The sequence below is a fragment of the Herpailurus yagouaroundi genome, unplaced genomic scaffold, assembly GCF_014898765.1.
Source record: "Herpailurus yagouaroundi ecotype Mexico unplaced genomic scaffold, PumYag 181, whole genome shotgun sequence".
NCBI lineage: Eukaryota > Metazoa > Chordata > Mammalia > Carnivora > Felidae > Herpailurus > Herpailurus yagouaroundi.
In genome coordinates, this window is record NW_024412412.1 from 30,291,326 (window position 1) to 30,310,442 (window position 19,117).

Genomic DNA, 19,117 nt, shown 5'->3' on the forward strand with positions numbered 1-19,117 from the left:
CTTAGACACCATCTCTCCTCTTGCTGCCCCACGCAGCTCATCATACAGACTGTCCACAGCACAGCTGCAGGGGTCCGACCCGAATGCTGGAGGGGGAGCGCAACAAACGTCACGCTTCGAGGTGAGTAGGTGGAGATTTCCTCGCTGCCCTCCTCTCGCAGACCCCGGAGCGTCTTCATCCCCCTCTGGAGACTGCCCTTTTACTGTATTTCCATCTGGCCTCCGTCAAGTGGGCCTTCCCAAATCCCTTGGAGAAGGGGGCTCTTTCCTTTCCACAACCAGGCCTGCTTCTGTTTGTCTTCAGGATGGAACTGCTGTTCCTTCACCTCGTTTCTCCCCAACTCCACTATTGTTCCTTCTTCATTCTCTGCCCATCAATGGTTAGAGATGAAATCCTGGAGAAGCCCGTAGGAGGGCATGAGCCTACTGCCCTCACTGGAGCAGCTGCCCCTTTGCTTTCCCAGGCTCACATTGGGCCTTCTTGTTTGTTCTCTTGCATTCTTTCTTGCTTTGAAGGCTTTGCCACAAGCCTATTCTTTTAGCACCTCCCTCTGGATCAAGTTGTCCCTATTTCTTCAAGCTTCCTTTGGATTGGGGAGAAGAAGCCACTTTCGATTCTCTTTCTCTCCGTGAACTGAAGATGGAACTGAGGAATTCCATTTCTTTGAACTATGACTCTCCCCCTAAGGAATCCATGATAAGCATGAGCTGATGGAAAAGCTGCCTCCATCTTTCCCTGAGATGTTCATTTGTCTCCTACCAGTGAGAGAACCGTACGACATACACAGTCATCTTGTTGAAAAATCCCTGTCCCTTGGGTAGTCATTGACACCTCAGTCCCTTTGTAAGGACATCCGTAATGCAGCAAAATTCAGTATTTTGTCAACTAAAATTTATGATTTACTTGTCCGGAGCTTGTTCGTGTTGAGGTGTGTGTACAAGGTCAGGTAAAGATTACTAAAGACAAGATGGAAACTGGATTTGGCCACGTGCTAAGGACCTAGAATACCATGTAAAAGGTCCTGGAATTTATCCTGGGGAAAATATATTTATTTAGGTAGGAGCACCAAGTTTTAGACTACAATCACTGAGGTAGCAAGAGGGGAAGATGGGTTTTATAAAGAGAAGGCAGGATTAAGAAGACTGGCTGTGGCCACAGAGATAGAAAAACATGACAGATTCAAGAGACGTCTCAGAAAAATCATTGGCAGCATTTGAGGTTAGTTAAGGAAAAGGGAAGAATTATGTATTATGGTGAGATTTTCAGATATGAGAAGGAAAGGGAGGGATTTGAGGGCAGAAAGGATGCTCTCAGGTGGAAGCTGCAGATGGTTCTGGAGTCACGACTGCAGTGAACTTCATTGGCTAAGGTCCAGTGGCATCCTCACAGATGCCTGGAAGAACAAATGGAAATTCTTGGTAGCTGAGGCCACGCCCTTTTCTCTGCTTGGCTAAGCAGAAGGAACACAAGAAGTTACCGTGGTACAATGGCTTGCAAGGCTGCCTCCACCCTGTTTAGAAAAGGCTGCCTTGAGGGAGGTCTCAGTGGCTCAGTCAGTTGAGCATCTGACTCTTGATTTTGGCTCAGGCCATGATCTCACAGTTGTGGGATTGAGCCCCATATCAGGCTCTGTGCTGAGTGTGGAGCCTGCTTGGGACTCTCTCTCTCTCTCTCTCTCTCTCTCTCTCTCTCTCTCCCCCTCTGCCCCTCTTCCCCACTCATGCCCTCTCTGTCTACAATAAAAATAAATTAACAATTAAAATTAAAAAAAAAGAAAAGACTGCCTTGAGAGACTTTTGGAAACGTCTCTACTGGAAATAAAGATGAGGACCTTTGCCCACCAGAATTTATGTTCTCCAGTCATAACCTGAGGGTTCAAGAGCTGTTCAAGTTTTCAAAAATAAACACGGAGCATTAAAAAAAACACAACTGTCAACTGAAGAAAGTAATACAGGAAGCAAATATGACTCCCTGTGACCAGCCCAAGATGGTATCAGGCCTTCGGCCAACCCATACCAAATTTCATAAATTTAAAAATAATTTTCTAGATGTTTATAAATTCAATTTATTAGATCTTCTCAAAAAGGAAAAGACCCTGTATCTCCTGTTATTTAAAGTGACTGAATTAGATAATCTTAAGGAAAAATACCTGTCAATAACCCTGGAGCCTTCTGCATTGTACCTTAAAAACACCAGGATTTCCTTTCCTCAGTGACTGACCTTCACCCTTATGATGGCATTATTCTTACTCTTTTTTTTTTTTTAATTTTTTTTTTTAATTTTTTTTTTCAACGTTTATTTATTTTGGGGACAGAGAGAGACAGAGCATGAACGGGGGAGGGGCAGAGAGAGAGGGAGACACAGAATCGGAAACAGGCTCCAGGCTCTGAGCCATCAGCCCAGAGCCCGACGCGGGGCTCAAACTCACGGACCGCAAGATCGTGACCTGGCTGAAGTCGGAGGCTCAACCGACTGCGCCACCCAGGCGCCCCAGGCATTATTCTTACTCTTGAGAACCATCTCTTTCTGACTGAGATTCTCATCTGGGCTAAACTTAATTCTTTGTCACCATTGTTCCTGTAATCAATTGTTTTGGTTTTGGTTTTCTTTGTGTGCAGCACACCCACCACTCATGTACCCCTCTCTATGCCCTCATCGGACATTAGCGTCCACACTTGGCCTCCAGACTTAGGGATTTACTATGCTCGATGTTATATTTCACCTTCATTTGGAGAGGCTATACAGTGCTAGATGGGTAACTTTGTTCTTCCAGTGCTTTAAAAATGTTCTTCCATTTCTCTGGCTTGTATTATTTCTGATGAGTAGTCTGCAAATTTCCCTTTTTTGTCCCGTTTTATTATTTCTTCTTGTAAAGTCTCTTCTTTCCTCTGGCTGCTGTGAATATTTAATTTTTAACTCCTGTTTCTAAAAATGTGAATATTGATATGGTTATCTTTCTTGGGGTTTGCTGAACTTTTTGGAGCCGTCGGTTTATAATTTTCCAAAAAGTTTAAAATTTCTTGGCCATTCTTCAAATATTTTTTTCATTCTCCATCTCTTTTTGGGCCCCAGTGATACATATGCTAGACTGGTGATTATTGTCACATAGGCTGCTGAGCCTCTGTGTATTTTCTTTTTGTCTTTTTCGTTTCCATCCCTCAGTTTCTATAGCTTTTCATCCAAATCCTTTCCTATTCTCTTCAATGATTTTGAGTGTTCTGTTTCTGTAGCTCCAGTATCCCTCCAGATCTTTAGACTCAAATCTGGCACATCTTCTCCCTTCTTCCTCTAGTTCCTCCATACTGTTAAATTGTTTTTAAAAATGACTGAGCATAACACTCTCCAAAGAACTGAGAATACACTGAGGGTTGATGGGGGTGTGGGAGGGAGGGGAGGGTGGGTGATAGGCATTGAGGAGGGCACCTGTTGGGATGAGCACTGGGTGCTCATATTTCATATAATAAAATAATCAAATCAAATCAAATCAGGAAAAAATACAATCATTAAAAAAAAAATGACTGATTTGAGTGTCATAGTTTCTCTCCCTTCTCTCTCCCTCTTTGGATCACTGACATCATTATCTTTGTTTAGTCTCTTCTTTCCTCAGCTAGTTTCACAGTATAGGTTGCCAAAAATTAACCTTCCCAATGTAAACTCAGATCATATCACTTCCTCACTTAAAACACCATCATGTTTCCTCAGAGCCTATGGATGAAATAAAAACTGTACTCTTTCATTCAAGGTCCTCCCCAGTTTAGTTACAGACTTGCTCTCTTATCTGGCTTCTTACTACTTCTATTTACGTATGCTACCTTCAGGTAATTAAGAAATATTACTGAGAGCTTAAGTAAATGCAAGTCCTGAAGAGTTCTCAAATCCCTCAGATTTCTCTCTTGGCTTTGTCCATGCCGTTGCCTCTGTCTGAATGTCTATACCAATGTTTCATGTGTCCAAACGCAACCTGTGAATCAAAATTCACCTCAATGGCTAACTTTTGCATGAGATCTTTCTTTCCTCCATTTAAGAAAAAATTTTTTAATGTTTATTTATTTTTGAGAGAGAAAGACAGAGCAGAGCGTGAGCTCAGGAGGGGCAGAGAGAGAGGGAGACACAGAATCTGAAGCAGGCTCTAGGCTCCAAGCTGCCAGCACAGAGCCTGATGCAGGGCTCGAACCTACCAACCGTGAGATCATGACCTGAGCCCAAGTCACTTGCCCAACTGACTGAGCCACCCGGGCACCCCTTTCTTTCCTCCATTTTAAAGTTTTCTTTCTGGGGCACCTGGGTGGCTCGTTTGGTTAAGCCGCCGACTCTTGATTTCAGCTCAGGTCATAATTGCATGGTGGTGAGATCCAGCCCTGTGTTGGGCTCTGTGCTGAGCCTGGAGCCTGCTTGAGATTTTGTCTCTCCCTCTGCTCCTCCCCTGGTCTCACTAACTCTCTCTCTCAAAACATAAAAACAAAATTAAAAAATAATAAAGCTTTCTGATCATTGACAACTTTGGCAGTTTATCCATATTGAGTTGGAACACAACACTTGTATTATAATTGCATTATGGTCATTTGCATACATATATTATATTCTTGCATGTCCTGATAGATTATTTTCCTAGAGGGAGAATTCAAGTTCAACATTCTATCCTTTACATCCCCTTGCAAGGCATGTTGTTGACTCTCGATAAATATTAACAGAATAAATATTTTACTTCTCTGAGCCCCACAATGCAATCATCTAACACTATAATTTTCATTGCAAATGAATACATTGCTTACTAATGCTATCATTTACATCTAGTATTTTTTCTTCAGTTTACTTTTTAATATTCACAAATATTCATATTTATTATGCTGACGTTATAATCTGACATTGTTCTCAATATGATCTTGTGTATCTCAAGAAGCTTGAAATAAAAACAATTAAAAGATCTGGAAGCCTCCAGGCTTCTTAATCATGTATCTTGGCAGGGAGAGTTGCAATATGTTGCCACCTATTAATTAAATTTGTTCTCTGGTGAATTGGCCTAGAGAGGGAGCATTTTCTTAAAAACTTGAACCAAGAAGGAAGAGGAATATAAGAAGTCTAGGAAACCAACAGCTCTGGTAATCAGCACCTGTGGTATAGCAATGGTGGGACCATACCATTTTCCCAATGGTACTGCAGGGAGGCACCGAGGCCAAGAAAGAATCTACAAATTCTGGCTGGAAAATCACCATGAAAGCATTACACTGCTTCATAGCATATTAATGAATAATATTGAACCAAAAGGAGAGTCAGTTGTGAGTTTGATCAGAATGAGAGCATTAGATATATACGAAATTTTAGAAACCATCTAGATTCTAGAATATCACTATTGTTGCATCACAGGTCTCTTTGAAATTCTGTTGACAGCCTTGGACTTTATCTATGGGGGAAAAAATGTCCATACATTTTCCCATACATACAAAATAAGACTTAGGGCTAGACCTTTGGATTCAGAACATATTTTTCCTCATTATGGGTAAGAACAATGCATCCTTGAAAGAACTGGCTATTTGCTCAAGATAGTATAGAGAGTTAGTGACAGAGAAGTCATATCTTTGGAAAGTGCCTCCAGAATTCAAGCGCCATCTTGGGTTTTTGCCAACACATTTTCCCTCATGTGTAGTGTCCAACAAACAAGTAATTAATTTCATTTGAATAAAAATTACTTTTCTTTTTGCTCTCTAGGAAGGAAAATGAAATAAAACTCTAATGTCTTTCGTGTCAGACCCATACCAGGTCCTTTCACATGCACGATTTTACCTCTACAACAACCAAAGATATTATTCTTATTTTATATTTTTAAAATGAAGAGTAAGAGGGGTGCCTCAGTCAGTTAAGTGGATGACTTGGGCTCAGGTCATGATCTCACAGCTCGAAGGCTCGTGAGTTGGAGCCCCACATCGGGCTCTGTGCTGACAGCTCAGAGCCTGGAGCCTGCTTCTGATTCTGTGCCTCCCTCTCTCTCTGCCCCTCCCCTGCTCATGCTCTCTCTCTCTCTCGCTCTCTCTCTCAAAAATAAACACTAAAAATTTTTTTTTAATAAAAATTAAAAAAATGAAGAGTAAGAGAAATCAAGTGACTGACCCAAATTCATACAGGTACAAAACAGGGCTTGGATATGAATCCACAACTCTTACCTTAACTTAGCGTTCTAGGTCTACTTACCTTGCATTATGCTAGGCTAACTCTGGGAAAACATCGTTTAATCTGGAAAATGAAAGGTTTATTGATATACTACAGCAACTATGATTAAGTACATTTTACGAAAAAAAAACCAAACTTTATGAAGAAAACCTACTAGCTGAATCGATCAGGAAGGTTCTGGATCTGTCCTCACCTCTTTTGGTGCAATTTTTCCGGTTATTATTTCAACCGAGTTTACCTACGTTTCCTCTCCTTGGTTGAAACACCAGCCCCAAAGCTGACCACATGGCTGGTAGAACCACTTTAGAGAGTCACCTGTTAATACAGATCAAAATCCTTGATATTTCACCTGCACTTTGTCTCGATAATTCTAGGTCTATCAATTTATCCTGAGGAAATTGTTACACAACAAACATCAGAAAGTGTATGAAGAGTTATGTCTAAAATTGTATGTTATGACCTAAAAGTTATAATATGAGATAAACTATCTAGCAATAGAAAAGTATGTATGCATGTTTATACAATGTAATATATGCAGCCATAAGAAATGGTGTTGTAGACATATTTTTATTGGCACAGAAATAGTTCATGGTATACTTTTTGAGCTGAACGTGATTGTAAAGATCGAATCATTTTTCTCATTCTTTTAAAGTCTATGTATTATATATTAGAGTATATTTTATGCACTTTCTTACTTACACACGTCAGTGTTTTCCTTTATTTTTTCCTTTTATTTCTTTTTAAAGTTTATTTATTTAGTTAGAGAGAGAGAGGGAGAAAGAGAATCCCAAGCAGATTCTGTGCTCTCAGCACAGAGCCCGATGTGAGATTTGAACTCCTGAATGGTGAGGTCATGACCTGAGCCAAAGTCAAGAGTCAGATGCTTAACTGACTGAGCCACCCAGGCACCCCTCGTTTTACTTTTTGATAATATTATGATGTTTATGTCCTTTTAGGAGTCCAGACAGCATCTCTGTGTTAGATACTTCTCTTCCAAATCTTTCTTCTTCCTCCCGAGGAGGAACACTCTGTGCTTTCTTTACATCTTTTGGGAACTTTCCTTATGTGGCTGGCATACTGCATTCTGCCTACACTACAATAATAGGAAACCCTGTGATCTAGATCACTCAGATTTAGCTCTTGAAATGTAAAGGAGAGATTTTAAAGCATAGAGACTGTTTTCCTCACACAACAAACCTTGGCTTTCAAGACAATTGCTTTGCTGTGGAATCAAAAATGACATTTTTGGAGGCGCCTGGGTAGCTCAGTTGGTAAATCGTCCAACTTCGGCTCAGGTCATGATCTCGCGGTCTGTGAGTTCAAGCCCCGCGTCAGGCTCTCCAGCTCGGAGACTGGAGCCTGCTTCAGATTCTATGTCTCTCCCTCTCTCTGCCCCTCCCCTGCTCATGCTCTGTCTCTGTCTCTGCCTCTCAATAATAAATAACTGTTAAAAATATTTTTAATTATATTTTTGAAGGCAAAATCTGAGTATTGCTTCTTTATTTTGTGTTGAAATTCTGCTTTAAAATTCTAATTTTTCCCGGGGCGCCTGGGTGGCTCAGGAGGTTGAGTGTCGGACTTCAGCTCAGGTCATGATCTTGCGGTTTGTGAGTTCAAGCCCTGTGTCGGGCTCTGTGCTGACAGCTTGGAGCCTGGAACCAGCTTTAGATTCTGTGTCTCCCTTTCTCTCTGCCCCTCCCCTGCTCATGCTCTGTCTCTGTCTCAAAAATAAATAAAAACATTAAAAAATTTTTTTAAATTCTAATTTTTCCCAAGCTTAATGGAGGCCTTTGGGTGAATAAAAAAGCATATTATATATTTTAAAATGTTATCCTCATTAAATATTAACTTTATAGTTTAATTTCAAAAGAAGAAGGATCTTTGCAATGAGTTTTCCAATTCAAGAGCATGTTATATCTTTTAAATCGCTTAAGTCTTATATTTCATAAAATGTTTTTTTCATCGACATCTTATACTTTCAGAATTATATTTATTACTAGGTAGTTCTATTTTAGCTATGATTTTTTTTCATTTTGTTTTAAGATGATTGACAGTGTTTAGGAAAACAATTGATTTTGTAGGCTGAGCTTATATAAAAGCTACTTTATTATTGAAATATTTTATCTCTTCTAACCTTTTTTCTTGCAAGCGGGGAGTGATTCTTCTCATATATGTCCAAGACAGATGATATTCTCAGCAAATTGTGACAATTTCATCTCTTCTTTTTGAATATTCATTCCCCTTATTTCCTGTATGTTTTGCATTAGTTAGAATCTTAAAGAAAGTAAGAAAATGTTCAAGTATAGAACTGATATAAGATAGCTTTCTCTCTCTCTCTAATCTACTGTGAAAGTTTCTAATATTTCCCACTAAATGCAATGTTTTATATGTTACCCATTCAGGTTATAGGATTTTCTTTCTGTTCCTAGTGACTAGTGGCTTTAATTTTTTTTTTTTTTTTTAACCAGGAATGGGTGACATCTATCACTTTCCCTTCCATTAGTATTTTGATCTAGTGAGTTATATGGATTAATTTTACAGTGTTGTAACCTTCTCATATTCTTCAGTAAATTCTACTTGTCATGGTATATTATTAGATTTAATTTGCAAATATTTTAGTATCATGTATCAGAGTGTTGGTTAGTGACACTAGCTTATAGTTGGGAACTTGTCCATCAATTTCTATGCTTTGGAATGGTTGTAACATAAGAATTATCTTTTCCTGGATGAGGTGGCACAGTATAATGCCAAGGGAGAAAAGCAATGTATAGTCCATTATGTATAATATGATCAGTTTTTGAAAGCATAGCTGTATATTTGAAAAAAAAAAAAAACCTGGATGAATATATCAGAGATGAATATACTAATATTTCCATGGAGCTAATTATGGTTGTTGTTTTTCTTTTCTTTTTGCTCAACTATAATTTTTTACTCATTTATAGCGGATGTGAATTTTGGGCGGGAAAATATGAGCATCAAATAGGATATAGGTGCAGGAGCATGTAAAAAGCAGTGACTAGAAACCAGTCAGTCTGGTAACACGCTCTCAGGCCCTCTAAACAAGTACACCTTACACGGTTGATTTGATTTCTGTGTGCTATGTGCTCCTTTTCCCAGGCAACACATCCTTATTTTTAGAATGTGCTCTCCATATCTCTACTCACCTCCAACTTTTGGCCTGGCTTCTTCTACGCTAAGGTTTTTTTTTTGTTTTTTTTTTTAGTATTTATTTACTCCTGAGAGAGAGACAGAGTATAAGTGGAGGAGGAGCAGAGAGAGAGGGGGAGACACAGAATCTGAAGCAGGCTCCAGGCTCTGAGCTGTCAGCACAGAGCCCAACGCGGGGCTTGAACTCATGAACCGCGAGATCATGACCTGAGCCTAAGTCTGACGCTTACTGACTGAGCCACCCAGGCGCCCCTCTACTCTAAGCTTTGCATAGACTTTAACAATATTTTTGTTAAGGATACTGTAACCTGGTTCTTTCCTGATTTGGGGGCACCCTTTGCATATACAGTATCTCCCGCCCACCTTATCTTCCCAGAGCTTCGCTCACACTGTCATGCTCCTGGTTTGCCTCTGGTTTAGGAACTGACACTTGCTCTGGTAAAGGGAACAGGGTTCATGAAGAGAGTCTCTGGGTTTCTTCTCCTGGGGTTTCTCGCAGGCTCTGTTCCAGAAACCAACCTGGCTTCATTGGGACGTAAGAAACAGGAGGATTTTGCACTGGCCTCCGGCTGCAATTTACTTTTATTTTTGACTTGACAACAAACAAAGCATTTTCCCGAGTGAATCTATTGACTAGGGATGAAGTGGTTATAGAGTTCCTATTTATGCTCTTTCCAAAGTTTTCCCTTATACTCTAGAGTTAGGGTTCTCAGCAGTTTTCACAGCCATTTAGAAATAGCCTAGGGCAGCAAATACCATCTGCTTCAAGAGGCAGAACTAGTTTAGACTCCAGCATATTATCGAGCCTTGGGGAATTCTCCTTGCCACATCTATTCTTTTCTTTATGGGCTGTGGGGACTGCATGATGCCCAGTCCCAGAATGGCCAGCTCTGCAAACACATCACCACTGCAGAATCTCCTTGGTCAAACTGTTCTTTCCCATCCGGGCATTCTCACAGGGCTAACAAAGGTGTCTGTCTGGGGATATGGGAAACAGGTCTTTCCTTCCCTCCACCTGTCTGTCATAATAAGGACCTTCCTCTGAAATCCACCAGTCTTGACCAAGTGTTTAGGCCGTTGTGATTTCTTACGACAGTCGTCCCACCCAGGGTCATTAGCCTCACCTAGATGGGGTTCCAAACAGAATGGCCAAATTGCTCAGTGGTTAGGACCGTGGAAGCTGGAAGAGGTTGCCTGGGTTCCAAATGGGCTCCACCAATTGAATCATGTTTCTCTGAGCAAATTCACCCCCTTTCCTGTTCTGTAAAATTGGAGAAGATAGTGGCGCTCTGTTGTCAGGAATAATAACGCGAATGTAAAGCTCTTAGCACAGTGTCTCGCTGTGGCAAGTCCTCAGTACGTGTTCTGTTCTACTACGGTCTTCAGTGTGCGCGAGGCAGTGTTCAGAAGCAGTGGCTGCTGGCTCCGGGTTTGTTTCCCATCTTCATCGCTTCCACTGCCCAAACACGTCGTCCTTGTCCATTGAGTAACGCCACAAGTGGTCCACAGGTGCAGTTGTGTCCCCAGAGCAACTCTTGTTTTTGTTTTTTTTAACAACTATGCACATGACACAGATCGAACATCCTGTCCTCAGGGTTCTTCAACCCCTTCACTGGCAACAGTCCTCCCTTCCCCTTTGCCTTGTGTGTGCTCGGGGCCACAGACCCGCTCTCATTACCTCTTGAACTCTTCATTGATACTTACTTCTGAATACAACCTGTGCCCTTTCTCCTAACATTCTAATGGGCCCTCACTTCCCTAGTCCTGGGACCTCACCAAATCCTCTCCAACGCCTTGTCCTGTCATTTTCCCTCACTGCATTCTTCCTTTCTTCTCCCACCTCTGTATTCAGCCTAGGGTTCGTGATCTTTCATTACAGGCTTGCCCTTGTCCATCTTTTCTCCCATTGCACTTCCTTCCAAACATGCCAGCTCATAGACCTATCCGACCTCCAATCGTCAGTGCTCAGAAAACCTTTATGGAAAGAAAGCAAGCTGAGATAACTAGCATGAACAAGAGAAAGCAAAACTCTCTCCTTATGAGGGAGGGTATTTCAGATGATATCGCTGCAGGTTTTTCAGGGATATACGCATATCCCCTGAACAACCTAAGTTACCATTTCTTCCCGAAACCTGACCAAAAGGGTTGATTTGTGCCTGATTGTCCATTTGTTTATGTATGCTCTGATTTACGTTTTCAAACGTGGCCATGTGGAATAAGCCAGGCAAAATTGACGTCAGTTAGGGAGTTGTGTGTTTTTATCTTCTTTAGAGTTATTGTTTTTCTTTGTTTAGCTTCTTATAGAAGAGAATTTGTACCTTAATATTAGGGCAATATTAATGCTTATATATAAAACATGTATATGTATTCTAGTAATCTAGCACGATAGTCTTAAGGTTGCTGATTCATAGCATTACTTGGAAACAAATTTGAATCTTGGAAAATTATGAAATTCAGTTTGTCATTTTCTAAAGCTCTGGGGCTAAAATTTAAATGTAAATTTTATATGATTAGACTTCAGAAGACTTTATTGCCATATACTACTTATCAATTACATAATGTTTTTCATAATTACATCTTAGTTCCTTTTCAAATATTCCAAAAAGCCATTTGAAAGTGTTTATGTGCGTGTGTGTGTGTGTGTGTGTGTGTGTGTGTGTTTGTGTGTGTAGACAGTATTAAGGAAGAGGTCAGGATATTTCTTATGGGAAAAAAAAGAAATAAGAACATAAATAAATTCAGAGCAGCAAATAATATTTATTGCATGCTGTGTGCCTGGTCCAGATTTCTCACTAAATTTTGAAAAAAGCTAGATCTAGCATTTTGTTTTAATAAAGGAGATAAGGTTCAAGTTCTTTTTCTTTCCATACAAGCTTGCTTTCTAAATCCCAGTCATGATTTTTTTTAAGGCACTTTTCAAATACTGCATAAATGGCTCACTCCTGAACTGAGTTGTAGAATGAGGGCAGGTTCAGCAGGAGACCTGTGTTTGGCAGAACTCAAATCAATCCACCTGCCTTTGTTAAGGACTTTTATTATCCACAAAATTTATCTTTGGCACTTTCCTTTCCAGGCAAATTCATCACTCTGCTTACTTAAGAAATGAAAAGGCTGAAACAATATTCTTTGCCAGCTTTTGTCTTTTATGAATATGGTTAGTACTTTGCACAGAAAAGAATTTCATTTGAGGTGCTTCCATCACTTCCAGTAAGAAGAACAAGAGAGGGGGAGATTAAGGGAAAGAGAGGCAAGAGGAGAAATGAGTGCAAGAGGGAACAGCAATACGGCCTCTAGGGTAGCTCCCCCTTGTCCACAGAGGATGTCTTCTGAGACCCCCAGTGGATGCCCGAAACTGCAGATAGTAGAGTCCTATATATATATAGTGTTTTCTCCTCTACTCACATACCCATGACAAAGCTTAATTTCTAAATTAGGCACAGTAAGGGGCACCCGGGTGGCTCAGTCGGTTGAGTGTCCAACTCTTGATTTCGACTCATGAGGTCAGGATCTCAAGGTTCACGGGATCGGGCCCCATGTCAGGCTCTGTGTGGCAAGGTGGAGCCTGCTTGGGATTCTCGCTCTTCCTCTCCTTCTGCCCCTCCCCTCTGCCCCTCGCCCGCTTGGGCTCTCTCTCTTTCTCTCAAAATAAATCAATACACGTTTAAATTAGGCACAGTAAGAGATTAACAACCATAAGTAATAACATAAAACAATTATAACAATATACTGAATACAAATATATGAATTTGGTCTTTCTCTCTCTCAAAAAAAAAATGTTTTATTAGCAAACTCACATTTCTTCTTATGATTCTGTGAGATGATAAAATGCCCACGTGCTAAGACCAGCGAGGTGAGTGCCCTTGGCGCTCTGAGGTAGCGTGAGGTGACCATGGATGTTGTGACGGCCTAATGATTCGTCAGGAGTAGGTGCATCTGCTCCGGGACCATGGTTGACCGTGGATAACTGAAATCTCCGAAGGAGACACCCAAACTGCAGATTGGAGGGAACGGCTGTTACCGTGTGCCTAGCGTCAGGCTCAGAGCCTTCGCGAACGTGGAAGAAATAAAGTACGACACTTGCAAGCCCGATAGACGTTTCGTCTCCTGTGGCCACCACGCGCAGGCAAGCAATGAGACCGTGCCTCTGATGATTCTTGGTTTGGTTTGATTTGGTTTCATCAGTGCAGTTTTTGCCCACAGGCTCCTGCAGCTTCTCCATCCAGTCGAGCCAGGGACTATCACTGCTTTATTCACCACTGTGTCCCCAGCACCTCACCTGATGGGTCGGCTCAAATGTTCGTTGAATCACAGATTGATAAATGAAACAACCATAAATATCTGAGTGGAGGCTGGTTGGTGGTCGGGAGTCAGATCAACAGATGGGGAATTTAAAAGCGATCCGGGTTAAAGAGGTGAGTTTTGGAGTCTGTCAGGATTTTGCAGTGTGAATTAATTTCTAAGTGTGGTGCTGATGCAGACTGAAGGCAATGCTGGTACCTCCGATCTGACTTCATTCTCCGCTGCCCTTCGTGATGGTCGTCAATGTTGTTTGCCAGTTATTCAAATTCTTCTCATTTGGGAATATGCCATGTGATTATCCCAGCCGGTGAGTTTAAGTGGAGGTGATATATGTCACTTTCGAGCACCGCAGTTAACTGGTAAGGTAGGACCCTCCAGAGCGTTGTGTTTCCTTTAGCCACAGTTACTGACAGTGTTCTCAATAGTGGCTAATCTATCAACCTGGGCCCCCAAGCAGACACTGGCAAGTACAATGGAGATCCCAAGTGACTTTCGATGACGTGTAAAATGAGCCAGAAATAAGCTTTTGTTATTCTAAAGCTCTGAAATATTGGTGGTGGTTTATTATAAGATAATGCAGCCTATCTTAACTGATATACTTCCCCACCTGAAATACATAAGTAAGCCTACCTTCATCCTTGTTGTCCATCCTTGTTCTTTCTCCTTACCTGATTTATTCTTTCCTTTCTCTCCACTCACTAAAATCATTACCCTTCTTTAAAGACCCAACTTGAGAGAGTCCTACCTCCTTCAAAACTCCTCATGACCATTTTAGTACTAAAGGCTGGATCCTTCCACTGCATTACTGAAGTCTTGATTATAACTGCTGTTTGTTTCTTATCTGTTGCTTTGTATGATCATTTTTTAAATGAGTGCATATTTCCTCGCTTAAGTAGAAAACCTTGAAACCATCAGAAACCATGTTTGGGGCACAAGGGTTGTTCAGTCGGTTGAGAGCTGGACTTCTGCTCAGGTCATGATCTCACGGTTTGTGGGTTCGAACCCCGTACCAGGCTCTGTGCTGGCAGCTCAGAGCCTGGAGCCTGCTTCGGTTTCTGTGTCTCCCTCTCTCTCTGCCCCACCCCTGCTTGTGCTCTGTCTCCCTCTCTCTCAAAAATAAATAAACATTAAAAAAAAAAAAAGAAAGAAACCATGTTTACCATTCATTGAATCCCTCAAAATCCCTCTTAACTTGAATGGATTAATCACAACGTTGATGTGTTCATTGTCAACAGATATTTAATAAGTGCCTACTATGTGTGTGGAAGAGACCGGTTAGTTGTTAAACTAACTTTTTGCTTTTCCTCCTGTGCACATAGCTAGACCACATCTCTCAGTCTCTCTGCTAGTTACATGTAATCATGTGACTGAGTTTGGGCCAATGAAATGGGGGTAGGATGATGTTGAGTAAGTTCTCTCTTGACACGTGAAAGTCTCTTGCCTTGACTATCTCTTTCTTTATTGATTCAGGGACATGCTTGGAATCGACATGATAATGATAGGAAGAGACTCCTTCAGTATGAGTTGCTGAATGGTTGTGTGGGAAAGTGCCACCATCTGTCCCACCAATCTACCATTAGGACTTTTGAGTGAATAAAACTTTTATTGTCGTAAACCATTGAGAGGTAGGGTTTTATCTGTTATAGCTGCTAGCATTATCTTAACAAAGAGACTTGAGAGTGAGGGATTGTCATGTCAACACTATGGTCAGGGAGTTCTTATTGAGAAGGTAACGTCTGAGCAACAGGTGGGAACCGTCTGGATACGTGGAGAAAGAATGGTCTGGGCAGAAGAAAATAATGTGTGCAAATGCCCTTGGTTTTGCCTGGCATGGTCAAAGGATAGCAATCACCTCCGTGTGATTGGAGCAAAGAATGGTGGATGAACTAAACGAGAGGAGGTATTACCAGATTTTTGAGGGCTTGAGGGCTTTATGATACTATTCTAGGCAATGAACCCACTCTTGTACCTCAAATGCCCATTATCTTCTTTTTCCAAGCACTTGTTAAGTGGTACAGCTGCCCTTGACTATCTTATACTGAAGCAACTATAATATAAATGAAATGTCCTGAGTATAATCCTCTCTACCACACTTTTAAACTGTAAACTTCATCTTGATATTCCTTTGCATATACAGCAAAATTCATGTGCCCTGTGGAGGTCCAGAGGAGAGAGTTTTTGCAGCTTGCCATTCCTCATAAATCAGGCCATATGCACAACGAAATCTCGACTTTCTCTCCCAGAGCACAGAAGAACTTAAAATCACTCCATGCTTCACACAAACTCCTAGGATGTTAGTGGTTTCTGTCAGCTACCGGTGCAAAGGGAGGTCAACCTGAAATGTATCAATATTTTATAGTACTCTGGAATTTCTTCCAAGGATTGTCTCTCCAGGTGAGTTTCAGGTCAAAGAGATAACCAAATAGCTTTTCTTTCATTGGCAAATATAATTAAGCCACGAGGTTTGCTAGACATGGCTATTAGTATGTTCATTTTCTGTTACCTTAATATCTGAAGAGTGTATGTTTAAACAGTTTCTTTTACTGTAGTTAGTAAGTGAGCAGTAGTAGAGAAATGAATGAGCACATGCCACAAGGAGAAAACTTAGGAAAGGAGAAAGTAAAATGCCTAGTGGATATATGGAAAATATTTACTTGACACAGTAATAAAAATTGCATAGGTATACGATTTTTTTAAGAATTTATCACATTGGTAAAGTTACAATAAAATAAATCATAATGATCCTTGTTGACAAACATACAGGAAAACTTGCTCTATCATACATTAGTGGTACGATGTAAGCTAGATAAAAAAGGAAAATGTTGCAATATATATTGGAATCCTTAAAAGTATATGGATTGACTAGCTCTGCCCATGAGAAAGTCTAAGGTTAGTAATACCCTCGTGGTAAGAAGCACACCGAGGGCACAGATCTTGGTTACTGAATACAATTCTCCAGTTAAAGGAATCAAGGCTCCTTAGAGAAATGATTATTATAGGGCTGGGCATGGGAAATATAAAATAAGAACCATGAGCCATCTTGTAGTGCCAAAGGTAAGGAATGATAAACAAAAAACATAGGATCCAGACAGAGAAGGTAAATACTACATATAGAACCTTAAAAAAAAAAAAAAAGTCAAATTCACAGAAACAGTAAATTGGTGGTTGCCAGGGGTTAGAGGGTGGGGAAATGGGAGAAGGTTGATAAAAGACTTTCAGTTTTAAGTTGAATAAGGTCTGAGGATCTTATTTATGGCATGGTGACTATAGCTGATGATATTGTATTATATAATTGAAATTCGCTAAGAGAGTAAATCTTAAGTGTCCTCACCGCCTTCCCCCCAAAAAGCTACTATGCGAGCTGATAGATGTGTTAATTAACTGGGTAGAAATCTTTCACTATGTATATGTATATCAAATCATCATGTTGTACATGGTAAATATATTACAATTTTACTGGTGAGTTATACCTCAATAAAGCTGCAAAAACATAGGAACCAATCTGAAAGAGTTGGCCAAAGCTAGAATACTATGAGCAAGAAATAAATAAATGTTGCATTGAATTATAACCCAAAGAATAAAACAAATGTCCGCGAATCCATACTGATGTAAATCAATCAGCCAATCAATCAGTGGGGGAGAGGAAATCTTTGAACAATTCCAAAGAATTTATGGAGGTCCTATCCCCTTTGAGAGGTAGCCCTTAAGGTACCTTCCCTTGAGTGCTGACTGGACTCTGTGATTTGCTTACAAAGCATGAATGAAGTATGAAAAGGAAAAATAGTAACTTTACAACAGAGAAATCTAGCAGACACCATTCTAACCAAGTGGTCAAGGTTAACATCACCAGTGGTAAATCACGAGGATATCACATACCCTCTGATAGACTGGAATGAAAAGGGTACCTCACCTCTCTGGTATTGTTTCCTGAAACTCATAACCCCAACCTAATAATCATGAGAAAACCCCAGATGAGGCACACTCAACAAAATACTTCACAAATATCCTTTAAAAATATCAAGGTTGGGGCGCCTGGGTGGCTCAGTCGGTTGGGCATCCGGCTTCGGCTCAGGTCACGATCTCGCGGTATGTGAGTTCGAGCCCCGCGTCGGGCTCTGTGCTGACTGCTCAGAGCCTGGAGCCTGTTTCAGATTCTGTGTCTCCCTCTCTCTCTGACCCTCCCCAGTTCATGCTCTGTCTCTCTCTGTCTCAAAAATAAATAAACGTTAAAAAAAATTTTTTTTAAATAAAAAAAAAAAATAATAAAAATATCAAGGTCTTGCAAAACAAGGAAAGCCTAAAAAATTGTCACAGACCCGAGGCAACAAAGGAGATAGGATGACTAAATGTAATCTGGGAACTTGTATTGGATCCTGGCGCAGAAAAGAACATTAGTGGAAGAACTGGTGGCATCTAAACAAGGTCTATGGTTCAGTGAAAGTATTAATGATGATAATAACAATAAACCAAAAAGCACAAAATACTTTTTGAGCAAACACTATCGCTCATAGGTACTTACCCTGTGGAAACAATTCTGACGTGTGTCAGTGGCTCTCAAAGTTTAGCATACAATAGAATCACCTGGAGGGACTGTTTTAGCCAGATTGCTGCCCGCCCCCCCCCCCCCAGCATCTTATTCAGTGTGTCTGGAAGGTGGAGTGAAGAGGGGGGGGCAGGGGAGCAGGGGAGGGGGGGGTGTTGGTCTTGCCACTCATTCCCAGGTGTGGCGGCTGCCCTGGTCTGGAAACCACACACTGAGAACACTGACGTCTGCAGATGCTTCCTACAAGGATGTTTGCTGTAATTATCTCATGGATTATATAATTTTTATTTTATTATCTTTTCATTGATATCTTCAAATCTTTAAAAAGGGTCCTCGATGGTTCGAACATCTCTATAATGTGTGTGTGTTGCTTTTGTAATAGGAGAAAAATTGAACTTTAAGTTAAAAATATAGCTCTTTTTCACATGGTATTCTTAGTATTGAAATGAGACTTTTGCATTCTTGAGGGCAGACTGCTGCACGAGAAATGCTATTGGTGGCTGCTTTTTTTAAAATTAATGTTCAATTTATTAAGGTGACAAATTGAAAAATTTAGCTTTCCTTTAAGCTTTTTAAATTCGACCTAAAAATGGTGTTATAGTTATAAATCTCTTAACATTTAATAATCACTTCCAAGGAAACTTTGATTAATATTTTTACACTCTCCTAAATATTCCGTCCCATTTACAAACTTGGCTAAACTCTCATAAAATGTTTTAAACTTCATTTATAAATGTAACATAATAGATTCTATTTTCACATATTTTAAATAAATGTTCAGCAAGCAAAACTTTCCCATATACTTTGACGTTGTAAATCTATTAAATTATACTTTAAAAATATAAAGAATCTAAGTTCTTTAAAACATTCTACTATTATTTACAAACTTAGCCAAAAACTCATACCGTCCAACTTAAAATTCCAAATCTAAAATCAATGAC

The 19,117-nt window shown here is 40.3% G+C and overlaps 1 long non-coding RNA gene across 1 annotated transcript in view; it reads right to left on the reverse strand.

The window, feature by feature from the left end:
• Positions 1-1,032: 1,032 nt before the first annotated feature.
• LOC121039810 (uncharacterized) overlaps positions 1,033-19,117 on the reverse strand; it is a 40,085-nt gene continuing 22,000 nt past the window's right edge. Inside the window, exons 2-3 of the long non-coding RNA XR_005795005.1 lie at positions 6,321-6,481; positions 1,033-1,394 (exon numbers count right to left, since the gene is read on the reverse strand). This is a non-coding gene — a long non-coding RNA (uncharacterized LOC121039810). The remainder of the gene's footprint in view (positions 1,395-6,320; positions 6,482-19,117) is intronic.